Source organism: Bombus huntii, chromosome 8 (genome assembly GCF_024542735.1).
Source record: "Bombus huntii isolate Logan2020A chromosome 8, iyBomHunt1.1, whole genome shotgun sequence".
Taxonomy (NCBI): domain Eukaryota; kingdom Metazoa; phylum Arthropoda; class Insecta; order Hymenoptera; family Apidae; genus Bombus; species Bombus huntii.
The window spans coordinates 14,663,626-14,673,474 of NC_066245.1; positions in this window are offsets into that span (position 1 = coordinate 14,663,626).

Here is a 9,849-nt window from a genome sequence, read left to right on the forward strand (position 1 = left end):
GGATTGTTTGGGATAAATATTCGAATCATTAACAATAGACAACCGTTATTTATACTTTACGCTTTGCGCCGAAAAATTATCTACGTCAACTTTTCCCTCAATTTTTTATTATAGACACTTTTGACTTTCTCACTTCTCTTTCATGCTATGCAATATGCGATGTTAGGCAAATTTTATTTTTACAAATTTCTAAGTACTATTTGTTATATTGATGGAAGAAGAATTTGTCCCTCGTAGTGAATATTTTATGGCTATATTGATTTTACTATTGTTACTGATGAAACGTAATGTAGAACAGATTAAAAAGAAATGATGAATGTCTTTAAATCGTAAATTTTTGTAAATTTGAATTAATTAATTACGATTATAAAACGAAATATTCGCGTCTTTGCGCGATTTTTCGGAGAAAAATCGAGGAGCGAAAGCATCGTTGTAAAAATGGATAATTTTTTATTCAGCGGTGTTGCTTCAGCGGAGAACGGAAAGCACGAAGAAATTACGTCGCGTCTGAAAGAAAGCTGAGCTCGTGAAATCTTGGATGGCCAGTATCATCGAGTAGAGTCACGGATGTTCCGAGACCAGCGAATTTTTGAAGGACGAAAAGACGAGTTTGCCGAGTCGACGAAATCTGCGCGGCCAAACGGGAGGGCCACAAAATCGAGGAATTACTCTTTGCCATCGCGTCGCAATGAATGCAAACGCGGCCGTGTTTACTCGAAATATCGAACGCCGCGAATGCCGCAAAATGTCTTCGTTCTCCACGTTTTTCTTTTATTTTTCTTTGTATTGCCTGATTATCGGCAAAAAATATCTTATCCAACAAACTTGCAGATGCAGATATGCAGTGTAAACGAAGCAACGCACCACTGAAAGGCAAAAGCTCTTTTTCGTGGAATTTGCGAAGCTCGAGCCGCGATAATTCGTTTCGTTCCGAGAGAAGCTGATTTTAACATCGATTTAAGGAATCCGAGCGAAGGGAAATAAAACATTTCCCGGAATATTTAATTGTCCGAGATGGCGAGACGGATTGAGTTATGGAATTAAAGGACAACCTTTAAAACGCGATTCCGGCTGATAAATTGAAAGATTCGCTGCTGTTTTTAGACCGATTCCTACGGATCGATACTCAATCGGGAGTAAGTAATTGGTAATGGACTTTGATTTTAAGTCGAGGTAAAGAATTCTATGCTAACTTCACCTTATTTCTTCCGATTTCGTACGTTATTATTTTTAAGTACTAGGTATTTAGAAAAGAAGGCAATAACAAATATGAACGAATACAAATTCCACTGAAATTTTGAAACTACGAAAATTCGGATGTTACTCGGCACTTATCGTTAGTTTATAGAATGAAATATTTATGGTGCTGCTATGCAAATGACGAAAAGACGCGCCTTGATGGTGCAGATTTTACTTTCTTGTGAGTTGGATGAAAAATGTTAAAACGAAGTTAATCATACTTTATCCAAAATTACGTTTACGTGATTCATTATTCATATCGAAATTCATATCGAAGATATTAAACATTTACTATAGAGTAGTGATATTTTCATTATAACATCATTCATGAAGTAGTATCTATTGTTATTAGAACGCTAAAATCTTTGCAAGAAATCTTATCTAAAGTAAACTTGATTTTCACCATCACACGAATCTTGGATAAATCCGACGATATAAAACAATAAAGAACGTTTTCTTCTGGAAAGAATAACGCTATAGCGTATCCAAGGAAGAGCTTAAAATCCAAGCTGGCGCGAACAAAGTTCTACGAGGTAATCGTACGGGAAAACGAATCGAAGAACGAATACGCCATTCGGTAACTCAAACAAGCCTCGGTTATGATTTTAACGCGGCCAGATAGACCGATAGATTGGTTGAAAGAGGTGCTGATGGAACCGATGCAGTCGAAGGATAGCTCCATGTTGGAGAAAACTGGTCTGATACAAGCCAGTCTGGTTTGCGGATATAGGTAGCTCGTAACAGTTACGAACCCCTAGGTTCGAGGCTAACAGGCTTCCTTCCATCCTACCGTACGAAGCCGTGGATTGGAGTAAAGAGATGGCTGCCGGTGAACTCGAAGGTTGCACAGATAGTTACGGGGGTTGGGGGTTGAACGTGATCTTTCATAGCTGCTTGATTGGCCCGACCAGTGGGCGAAGCTATTGTCCCGTCTACTAGCAAATCGTACCACCGCCAACACGACAAAATATTTAAGCTCTTGGTAAACTGGCAACAATAAAAGGAGACACGTTGATGAAATCAAGATCGCAGGAAAGTTGTGCGCCGGCTGACCCTGCACGTCTACACGCTCGACGGAGACGCACGACTCGAGATCCCAATGCCAGAGAAAAACAGGCGCTGGATGAAGGATGTATATGTATACTCAGTGCCGAGGGAACGGCACAAGGGTAGGAAAGGAGAAATAAGAGGTCGAGCCCCGTAAGGTTGTGCGCCGCGTTGCGTCGTTAACGTTATGAAATTAATGCGTCCCCGGGGAGACGGGCCGGGATGACGTGCCGAGATGACGGGTCACAGCTCGGTTAAATATTCTCGATACTTGAGATTTCGGTTTAAGCTCCGCTTCGACGACTTTCATCATATTTGGATAAGGTGAATCGTCAAATTAAATGCGTCGAGCTGTTATATAAACGACATTGCTCTATAATAAAGATAAAAATTCTCGAGTAACGACGTTCTATTCTTGGCTTTCCTATTCATCACACATTCATTCTAGAAACATGGAGCTTTAAAAATATTTTTTCTTTGTCACCTTCGTTTTCCTAATCTTCCGAGAACGAAACGCAAACGCTCGTATTCGCGTACTTCCCACTCGCTAGACGACTATCCAGTCATGTCGACTTTTATCCTCCCCAAAGTCACGAGTAATCATACTTTGCTCGAAATGTACGATCGACAGGTGATTCGCAGCTAGTACTTCGAACTACCTGGTCGTCATGGATTGCAGCCAAAACGGCTATGAGAAAAATAAGGAAAAGGGACAATCGTAAAGAACCGGACAGAGCGAAAGGGAAAGAAACGGACCGTGGGTATGTGTGCATTCTCCAGAGGAAAAACGAGCAGAGTCGTGGCACCGCTCGTAAATACTAGGCATCCTACCGTTGATTGGGGCGTGAATCTTCCGAGTAAATATATATCTATGTACCGTACACACGTATGTACTACCCTAAACTGCCAAGTTACTTTTGGTCACGCGAATGCGACCACCAATACACTGATTACGCCACAGCAGCTTAATTGATTCCAGACCAATCTGGAGGTCCTTGGGACTGTTCCACATTTTGAACTTTTTCTATTTGTATTCTCCCTTCCTCCAATTCCTGCTTCTCCTTTGATTTTTACCCTACTGCTTTTCGCTCACTCCCTGAACTCTATGTCTCCGGCAGTCTTCGATTTTCTCGATGTAATCGAGCCGCGACCGTCCGTTTCGCAAGTTCCGAAGAAATCACCGTTAGTTTCTGATCCGCGAAACTGCTAATTTCTGGCAGTAATGTTAAGCGAAGGAACGTGGAAATTTCAGAGATTATATATATATATATCAATTGTTTTTATATTTAATTATTAATTTAGATTCTAAAATGATAGAATTTTGAATTTTCTACGAAAGTTAAAGGCATTAATCTTAAGAACATTAATAATAATGAGTATGCCACCCGAGTATAATTCCCGAACGAATACCTCTTTCTCCGTAAAACCTAATTAAAAAGCAAGGAATAACAAGGAAAAAATATATGAGAACATCACACTCGCGCTACGAAATATTTGAGTACCGAAAAAGCATCTTTTCTTGGAACGAGACAAACAAAAGGTGCAACAAATCCGACTACATTAATTATGTCTCGGTGCTATATATTTTATTCCCAGCTACGCAACATACGCAACAGTCGACCATGACGAACTGAAAAGGAGATTAAGCAGTTCCCGCTTGTCGACGATACAAACGTAATGACGTACGTGTTCGTTCGTCGGACCTACCCCCGTTCCCACCTCATCCTCCTCATACCATTCGCCCTCACCCCTCGAAATCGTTCTACTGTTTCGTCCAGTCTTCGTGGAAAGGTTCTCGAGCTGGCTGGTTGGAACTTGAAGCGTGCAGCTAGTTTCGCGAGCGTAACGAGAAGTAACAGCTGCAGCGAGTCGGGAATGTATCCAAAAGATCGAGCAGACGAAAGTAATTATGCACGATATATCGAGGCTGTAGCCCTCGACATCTCACCGCTGGTTTCTTAAATCTGCGGAGAAACTTCTTGATTTATCGTTTCGACCGCCTGTTCGAGATGCTTGATGTCCACGATGCATTTTGCAGAAAGTAACCATAATAAGCGTAGAATAGCAATTCTATGGCAAATTCCCAACTTACGATCACAGTCATATCACAAATACTCTCGTTTCGTCGATCCGGTGGATACCACAAAAATTTTCGTGACCTTCTGAATTCAAAATTTCGATAATCGATGTAAAGAAACATAAGGGGGATTTATGTTGAACTGTGTTCTTCGTTTCTTAGTACTATTAACTAACTTTCTGCAACGCAGAAAGCGTTGGATCTCGACACGTACATACCATACGAAGTACGTCTGACTACGGACGTACATTTTCTACTCGCTTCTCCGACGACGACTCGTACGTGCCATCCATTCTGTAATCGATTCAACCGCGCGATCTCATTGAAACTGTTCGACGCCTTCGCAGAAGCTCTCGGTTTCAAAAGAAAATTCATTAAATGCCACGACTTCGGTAATTCCCCACCCCAAACAGTCCGTACAAGTGTCGACCATAACGTAGATGTTTGCATGTGCATGCACACTGCAATAGCGAGCACAATGTCCATCGAACGCACGGACATTCACCAACACCGAGAATAATTCCTATCGTGAACGTACGTGTACTATATTCACGAACTCGGTATAATTCTCGTTGCAGCGACGAATATATGTATATCTATAAGCGTAGTATTCACAGACGATGTACGTGTACGTTCGTCTGTATGTGTCGGTGACCACGTACATAAAAGAGATCCGAGAGTTAGGCGGCGGGAATGAGGTCGTGGCTAAGGTTGAAAAGGGACGAAGGAGGGTTGGCAATGCCGCGCCACGCCAGTACCTGGAAGTAAAACAGAAGGAGAGAATGTTCCGCGGGAAATAATTGATTGTATTAGGTGAGTTAGTATTCTGGCTGCGGATTGCGCGGCCGAACTCTTGCCGCGCAAAGCTCTCCGGCTCAACCCGCCGTGCGTCTACGTGTAATGTACACGTGTACGAACGTGTGCGATGTGCTGGTGCCGGTGCGCCTGTGTACGTTCATGTATAGCTCAACGATGCGGCCAATAGCAAATGTTTGCTCGAAATCACGAATCTTGCGACCACTGCACGAGTGATTGGCTGAACGTTCGAGATATGATAATCACGGCTTTTAATACGACCGCGTAACGAGTCGAAACTGCAATACGGTACAACGATGCTGGACTATGATCAGACGTAAGCTTGGCGATCGAGATCATACGAAGGACTACGATGTTACAACGAGTACGTATCTTACGATATAGAACATTTAGATAGCTGAGATTAGAGTCTATGCGTTCTCCTGAAAAGTTTCGAACGCGGTATGACGGTTTGCCACGAGATCGAGGAAACAGCCTAACATTCATCTCTCGAAACATTTTAAAACGCTGTCGGCTCGGAGAATGCAGCTGACTTTCTCGAAGGACTTGTAATTGAATCGTAACCCAAATCCGCAGATCGGCAAACCGGTGGCAGCCTAACGTTACCGATGTTGTTCGAGCGCGATTGAAAGAGAATTGGTAAGGAAGGGACGCGAAGAAAGAGAATGAAGGAAAGCAGGGAAACAAAAAGTGGGCGAGAAGGTGAAGCAGGAGAATGGAGATGATAAAGAAGAAGAAGACGAAGAAGTGGCACGATCGATCAAGTCGCGACTTTCATAGAAACGGGCAGAAGATTTTGAGAAGGGGAAAAGGAGGGGGGAGGAAGCGGTCTGTCGGTATTCGATGCCTATACACATCCAACCAGGTGTAGAGAGGCATGAAGCAAGCCGTAAGTAAGCTGTAAGCTGAAGCAGACCGTGGGGGCTGGCTCGGGCTGGCTCTGACTGGCAGGTTTCTTCATCGGAGAAGTCACCGGAAATGATGCTTCCTCGGTACCGAGGATATATTGTCACAGCACGTACTATGAGACGTATCCTCAAGCGCGTCAATAAATGTACGATCGACGAAAATATACTTTAAATATGAAACAGTCAGGTGCAGGGCCCTCGATCCCCATCGAGATGACTCCCGACAGCAACATGCCTTGAACACGCTTCGGTATACCCTCAACCTTTCCTCTTCTCCGCTTCTGTGAATCTGCCGGTTTTCTCCAACTTTTGTAACGGTGCGCCGCAACTTTCCTAGTTTACTCGTACGTACATACATACGTTAACAGATACTTGATAATCTGCTCTTTATTTTCCTTCCGTGAGTCAAACGACTGCGTTTACTGTCAATCACTTTGCGATCAAATGATTAATTTTCTCTGTTATTGATGAACTAATTCGCCTAATAAACTAATATGTTCTTTATTTCTCATTAATTCCAAAGAGAATAGAAAAATTTCATGAAACGTGTAGTTATCTAGATATGTCAAAAAAAGGTACAACAACGCCACAACACAACGTAATTTCGTTATAAACATATTCCGCAATGAAACAAAAGGAGGTATTTAATTTTTATGAACACGCGAACAGGAAATTGACAGATGTCAATTTATTCGACAGACCGCCGGCAGTGTACATAGAAAATACGAAGTGAAGAGAACTGTATGCCACACAATTGCGTTTCCGCCTATTTCTCTCTGCTACAGTACCATCTCTGACTTCTATACCCTCTGTGAATTCTCAAAAGGATATTACCTTTCGCCTACTTTTGTAGAGAACATATCGAGTCGTCTGAGATACATACAAATGCGAGGTAGGAGACGAGATATCCGACACGGCTACTCCTCAAAATCCGGTGTTTGATAGAAAAATCTGCTTCAAGGGTACTACGAAATACATTATAGAAATGATAGCGTGAAATCTCATTCTCATTTCCTTAATAAAAACTTTACAAATACTCGTATTCTTAGTTTTCGATATCTTTCGACGAACATACAAATAGAAAAGATTCTTTACCAAGTCCATATACCTCTGGCTCTGGCAGATTAGCAACATTATATGAAAATTCTCGGTAACCAACGTAGAGATATAAAGATAGAATACAAGAGTTATATGTTACCATGCAAAGTGTGAATAGATGCGATGTAAGAATAGAAAGAAAATGCTGCATCGAGGCTTCTCTCCTTATCTAATAGGCATGCACACTGACGCTGCACATTGATTGCTGTTACACCTGCATATTTACTATACGATTGCGCATACATTATTGAACAAGGACACAAGTGGCCTCTGTGCTGCGTTCTCTCTCTATATCGCTCTCTCAGCTCGCTCATACATTCCATGTTTATGTCTCTATGGTAACTAGTCAATCGAAATCTCAATTAAACAAGCAAACGTACTGTCATCTAGAAACAAGTGACGAATTTTCAGATAGGTTGAAACGTGTCAGACGCTTAATTTCATTTCTTTTTTTAATCGATAAGGCGCTAGATTTATTTGCACGTTTCGACTTTTTGCTTGCTCGGATCAAATAATTTTGCTCCATGTACCAACAATAAATCTGTATGCTCTCCGACTGATGTTTGCTCTGATATTAAAGGATAGCTCTAATCGTTCATGAAAGCAAATACCTCGTTTACTAAACTAACGATATCGCTTCCTAATTTATCCTCGATCTATACGAATCCATATAAATAATTCACTTTTCACTTGCAAAGGAAACTCGTTTTATCATTCAGCCATTGTTTCGCTCGTATAAAATATAACTCGTGGCTATCTAACTGCATGGAAATCATGTTCCTGGGTGGAAAGATGAAAGGCCGAATTTCTACACCTGCATGGAATAGCAAACACATCGGCCACGGCGACGACAGCGCTTCGTTATCAGGAACGAATGCCAATTATACTTTAACCAAACTGCGAGTCCAATTTGTGAGTCGGCTGGCTGAAGTGGCCTCAAACTTTGGACGAAAGGGCCTCCTCTACCTAGGCCAAGCGTGCTGTAGTGCCTATACTTGGTTTGCCACTAAAATAACAAGAATGTCTCGGCCATTCGCTTCCCACCAACCATCTACTACTCCATAGTTCGTTCACCACAACCTTGGGACACGAAATGAGGCGTGTGCCTTCATAAGTATATAATTGAACACATTTTTACCAGTTATTTATATACAGAGAATACTTCTCTTATTCCGCTTTAAAACGTGCAGCTGGAAGCTACTTCGCTTAGATTTTCGCCGCGCGCGACAGCAACCTGTATTTTATTCTAAACATTGTATTCTTTGCCAGCAAGACAGATTTACAGCTGTATAATCTGGCTGGCTTCGTCGGTTTTTCTCTTATGATATATCGGACGATTTTTAGTCTCTGTGAGTTCGAAAGTGGCTCACGTTCTTTCAGAATCCGTGCGGTTGGACCTTAAATGACGAACATTTTTGTGCCAAGTAAACGTAGACGATAAAAAAATGAGAGTTTGAAATTTGATATCTGTTATGCAAGTGGCAAGATGCTTATCCACCTCTAATTTCTGTAACATTTACAGAGCCTCGGACATTGTTTCTTATTTAAACCTCGTAAATAGAAAAGCGAAACGCGTGATAGATGCACTGAATCTGTTACAAAATTAACCAGTATCCAGCGCTAGAGGCAGCCTGTCTCTTATTGTATCGCAGAAAAGAACGGAAACAATAGACCGAGGTAATTCATCGTGAAGCACTGCACGTATCTGCGTGTAAGAGTATAGATATTCGTCGCGGCATGTGCCATGCTAGCTGCAACTCGTGCGCGTGAGAACGAGCGTGTACACGCGCGTTGGAAAGAGCGGACGTATGAAGGATTGAAAATGGATTTTCGAAACGTAATTTCCCAGCAAGGAAATGAAGCGCGTGCATGCCCGTGCGTGCGTGTTTGCGATCGTACATCGAATATTAACCAAAAAAGGACGAACAAAAAAGCAAGAAGGAAATGAAAAAAGAGAAAAAAGGGTTCTCATTTATTTTAGATCCTCATCCCTTTTGGGCGGGCGCAGCTTGGTTCGCGCGAATGCGTAATCCGCGTAGAATTTTTCCAACGCTGTGAAAGCAGAAGCTTCAAAGCTAAAACCAAAGCTATCGATACCAATTTCGGAAGATAACCTAACAGGAGTTCGCGCTTTCATTCCAAATAGTCGCGTTCGAAAACGTGTTATACTCCGTCCAATCCTGTGATTTGATTACAGCAGCTCTTTTAATAGACGCGACTTTAAATTCATAAACGTTACAGACGATGAATCTGTTTATCCATCTTTTCTCTTTTCATAACAAGCTTGATGACTTTGTTAAGTCCACAAATTACGTTCTTAGAATTGTCAAAGCTTATTACAAGTAAGCAACTTAATAGTATCATATCGATAATATTTAGATATTATATCATTCCTACCGTAGGAAATCTTACCGAAAAAATCATTACAATACAAGGGCGCTTGAAAATGTTTCAGTATACTATACCCGAACGATTTTTAATCCCGAATATGGACAGAGGCTGTTATGAAGCAATTTGAAGTAGGTATAACAATGATTCGCCTCATTGAAAATTTTCTATCAAACACGGTGATGATCGTCATGCGAGTGAAGGCTGAACACTAGCTGCCAGCTACAGTATCATTTTCAAACATTTTCGGCTATGTTTCAAGCACTGCTGAAAATC